This window comes from Sander vitreus, chromosome 13 (genome assembly GCF_031162955.1).
Source record: "Sander vitreus isolate 19-12246 chromosome 13, sanVit1, whole genome shotgun sequence".
Classification (NCBI taxonomy): Eukaryota; Metazoa; Chordata; class Actinopteri; order Perciformes; family Percidae; genus Sander; species Sander vitreus.
Window position 1 is genome coordinate 288,027 of NC_135867.1, and position 13,126 is coordinate 301,152.

Here is a 13,126-nt window from a genome sequence, read left to right on the forward strand (position 1 = left end):
GAAAAAAGTCAAAAAAAGTCATAAAAAGTCATAGTATAGTATGTCCAACAAGTCAAAAAAAAATCATAGTATAGTATGTCGAAAAAGTGAAAAAGTCATAGTACAGTATGTCGAAAAAAAGTAAAAAAGTCATAGTATAGTATGTCCAACAAGTCAAAAAAAAATCATAGTATAGTATGTCCAAAAAGTGAAAAAGTCATAGTATAGTATGTCGAAAAAGTGAAAAAGTCATAGTACAGTATGTCGAAAAAAAGTAAAAAAAGTCATAGTATAGTATGTCCAAAAAGTCAAAAAAATGTCATAGTATAGTATGTCGAAAAAAAAGTCAAAAAAAAGTCATAAAAAGTCATAGTATAGTATGTCCAAAAAAGTCAAAAAAAAGTCATAGTATAGTATGTCCAACAAAAGTCAAAAAAAAATCATAGTATAGTATGTCGAAAAAAGGCATAGTATAGTATGTCGAAAAAGTAAAAGAAATCATAGTATAGTATGTCAAAAAAAGTGAAAAAATCATAGTATAGTATGTAGACAAAAGTCATAAAACGTCATAGTATAGTATGTCGAAAAATCATGAAAAGTCATAGTATAGTATGTCCATCCATCCATCCATCTTCATCCGCTTATCCGGGGTCGGGTCGCGGGGGTAGCAGCTCCAGCAGGGGACCCCAAACTTCCCTTTCCCGAGCCACATTAACCAGCTCCGACTGGGGGATCCCGAGGCGTTCCCAGGCCAGGTTGGAGATATAATCCCTCCACCTAGTCCTGGGTCTCCCCCGAGGCCTCCTCCCAGCTGGACGTGCCTGGAACACCTCCCTAGGGAGGCGCCCAAGGGGCATCCTTACCAGATACCTGAACCACCTCAACTATATAGTATATATACTATAGTAAGTATAGTATAGTAAGTCGAAAAAAGTAAAAAAGTCATAGTATAGTATGTCGAAAAAGTAAAAAAGTCATAGTATAGTATGTAGACAAAAGTAAAAAAAAAAGTCATAGTATAGTATGTCGAAAAAGTTGAAAAAAGTCATAGTATAGTATGTCGAAAAAAGTAAAAAAATCATAGTATAGTATGTCCAAAAAGTCACAATATAGTATGTCCAAAAAGTCAAAAAAAGTCATAGTATAGTATGTCCAAAAAGTCAAAAAAAATGTCATAGTATAGTATGTCGATAAAAGTCATAGTATAGTATGTCGAAAAAAGTTGAAAAAAGTCATAGTATAGTATGTCGAAAAAGTTCAAAAAAGTCATAGTATAGTATGTCAAAAAATTATAAAAAGTCATAGTATAGTACGTCGAAAAAAGTAAAAAAGTCATAGTATAGTATGTCGAAAAAGTAAAAAAGTCATAGTATAGTATGTAGACAAAAGTCATAAAAAGTCATAGTATAGTATGTCGAAAAAAGTCAAAAAGTCATAGTATAGTATGTCAAAAAAAGTAAAAAAAAGTCATAAAAAGTCATAGTATAGTATGTCCAAAAAGTCAAAAAAAGTCATAGTATAGTATGTCCAAAAAGTCAAAAAAAAGTCATAGTATAGTATGTCGAAAAAAGTCACAAAAAGTTATAAAAAGTCATAGTATAGTATGTCGAAAAAAGTAAAAAAATCATAGTATAGTATGTCGAAAAATTATAAAAAGTCATAGTATAGTACGTCGAAAAAAGTAAAAAAGTCATAGTATAGTATGTCGACAAAAAGTCAAAAAAAGTCATAGTATAGTATGTCGAAAAAAAAGTCATAGTATAGTATGTCAGACAAAAAGTCATAAAAAGTCATAGTATAGTATGTCGAAAAAGTGAAAAAGTCATAGTATAGTATGTAGACAAAAGTCATAAAAAGTCATAGTATAGTGTGTCGAAAAAGTAAAAAAGTCATAGTATAGTATGTAGACAAAGGTCATAAAAAGTTTTTATATAGTATGTCGAAAAAGTGAAAAAGTCATAGTATAGTATGTAGACAAAAGTCATAAAAAGTCATAGTATAGTGTGTCCAAAAAGTCATAGTATAGTATGTCGAAAAAAGTAAAAAAAAAGTCATAAAAAGTCATAGTATAGTATGTCCAAAAAGTAAAAAAAAAGTCATAGTATAGTATGTCCAAAAAGTCATAGTATAGTATGTAGACAAAAGTCATAAAAAGTCATTGTATAGTATGTCGAAATGTTCAAAAATCCTATGAAAAATCGAGGAAGGGATGAAGTGACCCTGCCCGGAGGAAGCCCGGGGCCCCCGTCTGGAGCCAGGCCCAGATGGAGGGCTCGTCAGCGAGCGTCTGGTGGCCGGGTTTGCCACGGAGCCCGGCCGGGCACAGCCCGAAAAAGCTACGTGGCGGACATCCCTCCATCCCATGGGCCCACCACCTGTGGGAGGAACCGCTGGGGTCGGGTGCGCTGCCACATGGGTGGCAGTGAAGGTCAGGGGCCTCGACGGACCAGACCCGGGCAGCAGAGGCTGGCTCTGGGGACGTGGAATGTCACCTCTCTGTGGGGGAAGGAGCCGGAACTTGTGCGGGAGGTGGAGCGCTACCGGTTAGATCTGGTGGGGCTTACCTCTACGCACAGTCTTGGTTCTGGAACCATACTCCTGGATAGGGGTTGGACTCTTTTCTTCTCCGGAGTTGCCCAGGGTGTGAGGCGCCAGGGCGGGTGTGGGGATACTCACAAGCCCCCGGCTGAGCGCCGCTACGTTGGAGTTTAACCCGGTGGGACGAGAGGAGTCGCCTCCCTACGCCTGCGGGTTGTGGGGGAAAACTCTGACTGTTGTTTGTGCATATGCACCAAACAAGAGTTCAGAGTATTCGGCCTTCTTGGAGACCTTGAGTGGAGTCCTGCATGGGGGCTCCAGTCGGGGGACTCCATAGTTCTGCTGGGGGGACTTCAACGCGCACGTGGGTAATGATGGAGACACATGGAGAGCGTGATTGGGAGGAACGGCCTCCCTGATCCTAAACCAGAGTGGTTGTTTGTTGTTGGACTTCTGTGCTAGTCATGGATTGTCTATAACGAACACCATGTTCGAACATAGGGATGCTCATAAGTGTACTTGGTACCAGAGCACCCTAGGCCAAAGGTCAATGATCGATTTTATAATCGTTTCATCTGATCTGAGGCCGTATGTTTTGGACACTCGGGTGAAGAGAGGGCGGAGCTGTCAACCGATCACCATCTGGTGGTGAGTTGGGTCAGGGGGTGGGGGAAGACTCTGGACAGACCTGGTAAGCCCAAGCGGGTAGTGCGGGTAAAGTGGGAACGTCTGGAGGAGGCCCCTGTCCGACAGACTTTCAACTCACACCTCCGGCGGAGCTTTTCGTGCATCCCTGTGGAGGCTGGGGGGCATTGAACCCGAGTGGACAATGTTCAAAGTTTCCATTGCTGAAGCTGCGGTGAGGAGCTGTGGTCTTAGGGTCTTAGGTGCCTCAAGGGGCGGTAACCCACGAACACCGTGGTGGACACCGGTGGTCAGGGAAGCCGTCCGACTGAAGAAGGAGTCTTTCCGGGATATGTTATCCCAGAGCGACTCCGGAGGCAGTTGCAAGGTACCGAAGGGCCCGAAGGGCTGCAGCCTCTGCCGTGAAAGAGGCAAAGCAGCGTGTGTGGGAGAAGTTCGGAGAAGACATGGAGAAGGACTTTCGGTCGGCACCAAGGTGCTTCTGGAAAACCGTTCGCCACCTCAGGAGGGGGAGCGGGGAACCATCCAAGCTGTGTACAGTAAGGATGGGGACGCTGTTGACCTCAACTGAGGAGGTAATAGAGGCGGTGGAAGGAGCACTTTGAGGAACTCCTAAATCCGACTATCGCCCTCTATGGTAGAGGCAGAGCTGGAGGATGAGGGGGATTGGCATCAATTTCCCTGGTGGAGGTTGCTGAGGTAGTTAAACAACTCCACAGTGGCAAAGCCCCAGGAATTGATGAGATCCGTCCAGAAATGCTTAAAGCTCTGGGTGTGGAGGGGTTGTCTTGGTTGACACGCCTCTTCAACATTGCGTGGAAGTCTGGGACGGTGCCTAAGGAGTGGCAGACCGGGGTGGTGGTTCCCCTTTTTTAAAAGGGGGACCAGAGGGTGTGTGCCAATTACAGGGGTATCACACTTCTCAGCCTCCCCGGTAAAGTCTACTCCAAGGTGCTGGAAAGGAGGGTTCGGTCGATAGTCGAATCTCAGGTTGAAGAGGAACAATGCGGATTCCGTCCTGGTCGTGGAACAACGGACCAGATCTTTACTCTCGCAAGGATCCTGGAGGGAGCTTGGGAGTATGCCCAACCGGTCTACATGTGTTTTGTGGATCTGGAGAAGGCGTATGACCGGGTGCCCCGGGAGATACTGTGGGAGGTGCTGCGGGAGTACGGGGTGAGGGGGTCCCTTCTCAGGGCCATCCAATCTCTGTACGACCAAAGCGAGAACTGTGTCCGGGTTCTCGGCAGTAAGTCGGACTCGTTTCAGGTGAGAGTTGGCCTCCGCCAGGGCTGCGCTGTCACCAGTCCTGTTTGTAGTATTTGTGGACAGGATATCGAGGCGTAGTCGGGGTGGAAAGGGGTTGCAGTTCGGTGGGCTGGGGATCTCATCGCTGCTTTTTGCAGATGATGTGGTCATGATGGCATCATCGGCCTGTGACCTTCAGCACTCACTGGATCGGATCGCAGCCGAGTGTGAAGCGGCTGGGATGAGGATCAGCACCTCTAAATCGGAGGCCATGGTTCTCAGCAGGAAACCGATGGAGTGCCTTCTCCAGGTAGGGAATGAGTCCTTACCCCAAGTGAAGGAGTTCAAGTACCTTGGGGTCTTGTTCGCGAGTGAGGGGACAATGGAGCGGGAGATAGGAGCCAGTTGAGGTGGTTCGGGCATCTGGTAAGGATGCCCCCTGGGCGCCTCCCTAGGGAGGTGTTCCAGGCACGTCCAGCTGGGAGGAGGCATCGGGGGAGACCCAGGACTAGGTGGAGGGATTATATCTCTAACCTGGCCTGGGAACGCCTCGGGATCCCCCAGTCGGAGCTGGTTAATGTGGCCCGGAAAAGGGAAGTTTGGGGTCCCCTGCTGGAGCTGCTACCCCCGCGACCCGACCCCGGATAAGCGGATGAAGATGGAAAAAGTCAAAAAAAGTCATAGTATAGTATGTCGAAAAAAGTCATAGTATAGTATGTCGAAAAAAGTAAAAAAGTCATAATATAGTAGTCGAAAAAAGTTAAAAAGTCATAGTATAGTATGTCAAAAAAGTTGAAAAAAGTCATAGTATAGTATGTCGAAAAAAGTAAAAAAATCATAGTATAGTATGTCCAAAAAGGCATACAAAGTCATAATATAGTATGTCGGAAAAAGTAAAAAAGTCATAGTATAGTACGTCGAATAAAGTAAAAAATTCATAGTATAGTATGTCGAAAAAAGGCATAAAAATCATAGTATAGTATGTCGAAAAAAGTAAAAAAATCATAGTATATATGTTGAAAAAAGTAAAAATATCATAGTATAGTATGTCAAAAAAAGTAAAAAAATTGTAGTATAGTATGTCGAAAAATCATAAAAAGTCATAGTACAGTATGTTGAAAAAGTAAAAATATCATAGTATAGTAAGTCGAAAAAAGTAAAAGAGTCATAGTATAGTATGTAGACAAAAGTCATAGTATAGTACGTCGAAAAAAGTAAAAAAATCATAGTATAGTATGTCCAAAAAGTCATAAAAAGTCATAGTATAGTATGTCGAAAAAAGTAAAAAAGTCATAATATAGTAGTCGAAAACAGGTAAAAAGTCATAGTATAGTATGTCCAAAAAGTCATAAAAAGTCATAGTATAGTATGTCGAAAAAAGGCATAAAAATCATAGTATAGTTTGTAGACAAAAGTCATAGTATAGTATGTCGAAAAAGTAAAAAAAGTCATAGTATAGTATGTAGACAAAAGTCATAAAAAGTCATAGTATTGTATGTCGAAAAAAGTCAAAAAAAATCATAGTATAGTATGTCCAAAAAGTCATAAAATGTCATAGTATTTTACGTCGAAAAAAGTAAAAAAGTCATAGTATAGTATGACGAAAAATCATAAAAAGTCATAGTATAGTATGTCGAAAAAAAAAAATCATAGTATAGTATGTCGAAAAATCATAAAAAGTCATAGTATAGTATGTCGAAAACTCATAGTATAGTATGTCGAAAAATCATAAAAAGTCATAGTATAGTATGTCGAAAAAGTAAAGAAATCGTAGTATAGTATGTCAAAAAAAGTCATAAAAAAGTCATAGTATAGTATGTCGAAAAATTATAAAAAGTCATAGTATAGTACGTCTAAAAAAGTCAAAAAGTCATAGTATAGTATGTCGAAAAAGTAAAAAAGTCATAGTATAGTATGTAGACAAGTCATAAAAAGTCATAGTATAGTATGTCGAAAAAAGTCAAAAAGTCATAGTATAGTATGTCGAAAAAAGTCAAAAAAAGTCATAGTATAGTATGTTCAAAAAGTCAAAAAGTCATAGTATAGTATGTAGACAAAAGTCATAAAAAGTCATAGTATAGTATGTCGAAAAAAGTAAAAAAATCGTAGTATAGTACGTCGAAAAATCATAAAAAGTCATAGTATAGTATGTCGAAAAAAGTCATAGTATAGTTTGTCGAAAAATCATAAAGTCATAGTATAGTTTGTCGAAAAAGTAAAAAAATCATAGTATAGTATGTCAAAAAAAGTAAAGAAATCGTAGTATAGTATGTCAAAAAAAGTCATAAAAAAGTCATAGTATAGTATGTCGAAAAATTATAAAAAGTCATAGTATAGTACGTCTAAAAAAGTCAAAAAGTCATAGTATAGTATGTCGAAAAAGTAAAAAAGTCATAGTATAGTATGTAGACAAGTCATAAAAAGTCATAGTATAGTATGTCGAAAAAAGTCAAAAAGTCATAGTATAGTATGTCGAAAAAAGTCAAAAAAAGTCATAGTATAGTATGTTCAAAAAGTCAAAAAGTCATAGTATAGTATGTAGACAAAAGTCATAAAAAGTCATAGTATAGTATGTCGAAAAAAGTAAAAACGTCATAGTATAGTATGTCGAAAAAAGTAAAAAAATCATAGTATAGTATGTCGAAAAAAGTCATAGTATAGTATGTCGAAAAATCATAAAGTCATAGTACAGTATGTTGAAAAAGTAAAAAAATCATAGTATAGTATGTCAAAAAAAGTAAAGAAATCGTAGTATAGTATGTCAAAAAAAAGTCATAGTATAGTATGTCCAAAAAATCAAAAAAAATCATAGTATAGTATGTCGAAAAAAGTAAAAAAATCATAGTATAGTATGTCGAAAAAAGTAAAAAAATCATAGTATGGTATGTCAAAAAAAGTCATAAAAAGTCATATAGTATGTCGAAAAATCATAAAAAGTCATAGTATAGTATGTCGAAAAAAGTATAAAAAGTCATAGTATAGTATGTCGAAAAAGTAAAAAAGTCATTGTATAGTATGTCGAAAAAAGTCATAGTATAGTGTGTCGAAAAAAGTCATAAAAAGTCATAGTATAGTATGTCAAAAAATTAAAAAAGTCATAGTATAGTATGTTGAAAAATCATAAAAAGTCATAGTATAGTACGCCGAAAAAAGTAAAAAAGTCATAGTATAGTACGTCGAAAAAAGTAAAAAAGTCATAGTATAGTATGTTGAAAAATCATAAAAAGTCATAGTATAGTACATCGAAAAAAGTAAAAGAGTCATAGTATAGTATGTAGACAAAAGTCATAGTATAGTATGTCGAAAAAAGTAAAAAAATCGTAGTGTAGTATGTCAAAAAAACTCATAAAAAGTCATAGTATAGTACGTCGAAAAAAGTAAAAAAATCATAGTATAGTATGTCGAAAAAAGTAAAAGAGTCATAGTATAGTATGTAGACAAAAGTCATAGTATAGTATGTCGAAAAAAATAAAAACGTCATAGTATAGTATGTCCAAAAAGTCATAAAAAGTCATAGTATAGTACGTCGAAAAAAGTAAAAAAGTCATAATATAGTAGTCGAAAAAAGGTAAAAAGTCATAGTATAGTATGTCAAAAAAGTTGAAAAAAGTCATAGTATAGTATGTCGAAAAAAGTAAAAAAGTCATAATATAGTAGTCGAAAAAAGGTAAAAAGTCATAGTATAGTATGTCCAAAAAGTCATAAAAAGTCATAGTATAGTTTGTAGACAAAAGTCATAGTATAGTATGTCGAAAAAGTAAAAAAAGTCATAGTATAGTATGTAGACAAAAGTCATAAAAAGTCATAGTATTGTATGTCGAAAAAAGTCAAAAAAAATCATAGTATAGTATGTCCAAAAAGTCATAAAATGTCATAGTATTTTACGTCGAAAAAAGTAAAAAAGTCATAGTATAGTATGTCGAAAAATCATAAAAAGTCATAGTATAGTTTGTCGAAAAAGTAAAAAAATCATAGTATAGTATGTCAAAAAAAGTAAAGAAATCGTAGTATAGTATGTCAAAAAAAGTCATAAAAAAGTCATAGTATAGTATGTCGAAAAAAGTCAAAAAAAGTCATAGTATAGTATGTTCAAAAAGTCAAAAAGTCATAGTATAGTATGTAGACAAAAGTCATAAAAAGTCATAGTATAGTATGTCGAAAAAAGTAAAAAAATCGTAGTATAGTACGTCGAAAAATCATAAAAAGTCATAGTATAGTATGTCGAAAAAAGTCATAGTATAGTATGTCGAAAAATCATAAAGTCATAGTACAGTATGTTGAAAAAGTAAAAAAATCATAGTATAGTATGTCCAAAAAAGTAAAGAAATCGTAGTATAGTATGTCAAAAAAAAGTCATAGTATAGTATGTCCAAAAAATCAAAAAAAATCATAATATAGTATGTCGAAAAAAGGCATAAAAAGTCATAGTATAGTATGTCGAAAAAGTAAAAAAATCATAGTATGGTATGTCAAAAAAAGTCATAAAAAGTCATATAGTATGTCGAAAAATCATAAAAAGTCATAGTATAGTATGTCGAAAAAATCATAAAAAAGTCATAGTATAGTACGTCGAAAAAGTAAAAAAGTCATAGTATAGTATGTCGAAAAAAGTCATAGTATAGTGTGTCGAAAAAAGTCATAATAGTATAGTATGTTGAAAAAATCATAAAAAGTCATAGTATAGTACGTCGAAAAAAGTAAAAAAGTCATAGTATAGTATGTCGAAAAATTAAAAAAGTCATAGTATAGTATGTCGACAAAAGTCATAAAAAGTCATAGTATAGTATGTCGAAAAAAGTCATAGTATAGTATGTCGAAAAAAGTCATAAAAAGTCATAGTATAGTACGTCGAAAAAAGTCATAAAAAGTCACAGTATAGTACGTCGAAAAAAGTAAAAAAGTCATAGTATAGTGTCGAAAAAGTAAAAAAGTCATAGTATAGTATGTAGACAAAAGTCATAAAAAGTCATAGTATAGTATGTCGAAAAAGTAAAAACGTCATAGTATAGTATGTCGAAAAAAGTAAAAAAGTCATAGTATAGTATGTCGAAAAAAATAAAAAAGTCATAGTATAGTATGTCGAAAAAGTTGAAAAAAGTCATAGTATAGTATGTCGAAAAAGTTGAAAAAAGTCATAGTATAGTATGTCGAAAAAAATAAAAACGTCATAGTATAGTATGTTGAAAAATTAAAAAAGTCATAGTATAGTATGTCGAAAAAACGTAAAAAGTCATAGTATAGTATGTCGAAAAAGTAAAAGTCATAGTATAGTATGTCGAAAAAAATAAAAAAGTCATAGTATAGTATGTCGAAAAAGTAAAAAAGTCATAGTATAGTATGTCGAAAAAAGTAAAAAAATCATAGTATAGTATGTCGAAAAAAGTCATAGTATAGTATGTCGAAAAGTCATAAAAAGTCATAGTATAGTATGTTGAAAAATCATGTTGAAAAATCATGTTGAAAAATCATGTTGAAAAATCATAAAAGTCATAGTATAGTATGTTGAAAAATCATAAAAAGTCATATTATAGTATGTCGAAAAAAGTAAAAAAGTCATAGTATAGTGTCGAAAAATTAAAAAAGTCATAGTATAGTATGTCGAAAAAAGTAAAAAAGTCATAGTATAGTATGTCGAAAAAAGTAAAAAAGTCATAGTATAGTATGTCGAAAAATCATAAAAAGTCATAGTATAGTATGTTGAAAACATCATAGTATAGTATGTCGAAAAATCATAAAAAGTCATAGTATAGTACGTCGAAAAATCATAAAAAGTCATAGTATAGTACGTCGAAAAAAGTAAAAAAGTCATAGTATAGTATGTCGAAAAAAATAAAAAAGTCATAGTATAGTATGTCGAAAAAGTTGAAAAAAGTCATAGTATAGTATGTCGAAAAAAAGTTGAAAAAAGTCATAGTATAGTATGTTGAAAAAATCATAAAAAGTCATAGTATAGTATGTCGAAAAAAGTAAAAAAGTCATAGTATAGTATGTTGAAAAATCATAAAAAGTCATAGTATAGTACGTCGAAAAAAATAAAAAAGTCATAGTATAGTATGTCGAAAAAGTAAAAAAGTCATAGTATAGTATGTAGAAAAAAGTCATAGTATAGTATGTCGAAAAAGTAAAAAAGTCATAGTATAGTATGTCGAAAAAAGGCATACAAAGTAATAGTATAGTATGTCGAAAAAAGTAAAAAAATCATAGTATAGTATGTCGAAAAAAGTAAAAAAATCATAGTATAGTATGTCGAAAAAAGCAAAAAATCATAGTATAGTATGTCAAAAAAAGGCACAAAAATCATAGTATAGTATGTCAAAAAAAGGCACAAAAATCATAGTATAGTATGTCGAAAAAAGTAAAAAAATCATAGTATAGTATGTCAAAAAAAGGCACAAAAATCATAGTATAGTATGTCAAAAAAAGGCACAAAAATCATAGTATAGTATGAAGAAAAAAGTAAAAAAATCATAGTATAGTATGTCGAAAAAAGTAAAAAATCATAGTATAGTATGAAGAAAAAAGTAAAAAAATCATAGTATAGTATGTCGAAAAAAGTAAAAAAATCATAGTATAGTATGTCAAAAAAAGGCACAAAAATCATAGTATAGTATGAAGAAAAAAGTAAAAAAATCATAGTATAGTATGTCGAAAAAAGTAAAAAAATCATAGTATAGTATGTCGAAAAAAGGCATAAAAATCATAGTATAGTATGTCGAAAAAAGGCATAAAAATCATAGTATAGTATGTCCAAAAAAGGCATAAAAAGTCATAGTATATTATGTCGAAAAAAGTCATAAAAAGTAATTCAATCAGGACAGACTCATTTGGAGTGAACAAATATTTATTAAAATGTGCACGGATGAAAAATAGTCTTTGGTGATGAGACCCATAGTGACGTCATCATGATGGAGGACCCCCCCCCCCCGATGGAGTCTAGACTCTAGTGGTGGTGGAGAATATGAAGAAGCTGAGCTCTGGAAGATGGATGGAAGAGGCTCGACCTGGCGCTGGAATGATGAACTGGAGGAGAAAGGGGGGGAGGTGGGAGGGGACAATGCACTGAAAGACAGCTGACCACAACGGAGAGGAGAGCATGTTTAAATGTTGACAGCATGGATATGAGAAGTGGCTGAAAAGTCATAAAAGTCATAGTATAGTATGTCGAAAAAAGTAAAAAAGTCACAGTATAGTACGTAGACAAAAGTCATAGTAAAGTATGTCGAAAAAAGTAAAAAAGTCACAGTATAGTACGTAGACAAAAGTCATAGTAAAGTATGTAGATAAAAGTCATAGTATAGTATGTCGAAAAAGTAAAAAGTCATAGTATAGTATGTAGACAAAAGTCACAGTATGTAGACAAAAGTCACAGTATAGTATGTAGACAAAAGTAAAAAAGTCATAGTATAGTATGTCGAAAAAAGTAAAAAAAGTCACAGTATAGTATGTAGACAAAAGCCACAGTATAGTATGTAGACAAAAGTAAAAAAGTCATAGTATAGTATGTCGAAAAAAGTAAAAAAGCCACAGTATAGTATGTAGACAAAAGCCACAGTATAGTATGTAGACAAAAGCCACAGTATAGTATGTAGACAAAAGCCACAGTATAGTATGTAGACAAAAGCCACAGTATAGTATGTAGACAAAAGTCACAGTATAGTATGTCGAAAAAGTACAAAAAGTCATAGTATAGTATGTCAAAAAAAGTAAAAAAGTCACAGTATAGTATGTAGACAAAAGTCACAGTATAGTATGTAGACAAAAGTCACAGTATAGTATGTAGACAAAAGCCATAGTATAGTATGTAGACAAAAGTCACAGTATAGTATGTACATGAACACAATAACACAAACACTTTCTTATATAATACAGATTTTCTTTTATTGAGTTTTCATATACAATATAATATATATTTATATATTTATAGAGTGTAGATGAATTGTTTCTGCTAAAAACTAAAAAGTCATTCTGCGTCATTTTTACAGCCATGAGATCGTCGGGAGGGAATGAACACTTTGAATATAGAGTTTTTATTTTACAGTTGCATAAAAATACATCATCTCATCTGCCTTATGAAGAGAGATTGTCCAAAAACAAGCAAGAAAAAAAGAACAGAAAGAAAAACATATTTACAGTTTGAAAAAACACTTGTGTGAATGTTTTCATAGATGTGCTTTTACTTCCCTTTTCATCATGTCCATTACAACTCGAGCAGCCCTTATTTTTCGTTTTTTTTAAAGTCGTATCTCACTCTGGCGTCATTTTTCAGCACTTTAAAAGGACAATACCTGGCGCAAAATGAACCCAGGGGTTAATAACGTATGTGTACCGAGTGAACCGTTCTCTGGGATCTGTTTTCATGCTAATCTAATGCGTCTCTAGCTTTAAACAAGCTAACGTAAACCGCTGATTAGCTGCTAACGCTAGCCTTCGGGGCAGATGGTAAATCTCTATTTTATACCACTAACAAGACTCAAAATATCACCACACTTCCACGGTAGCATGATGAGGGTTGTTAAATAAAAGAATGAAAAAGTCATAGTATAGTATGTCGAAAAGTCATAAAAAGTCATAGTATAGTATGTCGAAAAGTCAAAAAAGTCATAGTATAGTATGTCCAAAAAAGTCATAAAAAGTCATAGTATAGTATGTCGAAAAAAAGTCAAAAAAGTCATAGTATAGTATGTCGAAAAAAGTCATAAAAGTCATAGTATAGTAT

General features: G+C 34.2%; 1 protein-coding gene across 1 annotated transcript in view; it reads right to left on the bottom strand.

The window, feature by feature from the left end:
• Positions 1 to 11,233: 11,233 nt before the first annotated feature.
• Positions 11,234 to 13,126, bottom strand: part of LOC144527988 (P2R1A-PPP2R2A-interacting phosphatase regulator 1) — a 56,539-nt gene continuing 54,646 nt past the window's right edge. The window contains exon 9 of the transcript XR_013502865.1: positions 11,234 to 11,430. The gene's annotated coding sequence lies outside the window, so the exon portion shown is untranslated. The remainder of the gene's footprint in view (positions 11,431 to 13,126) is intronic.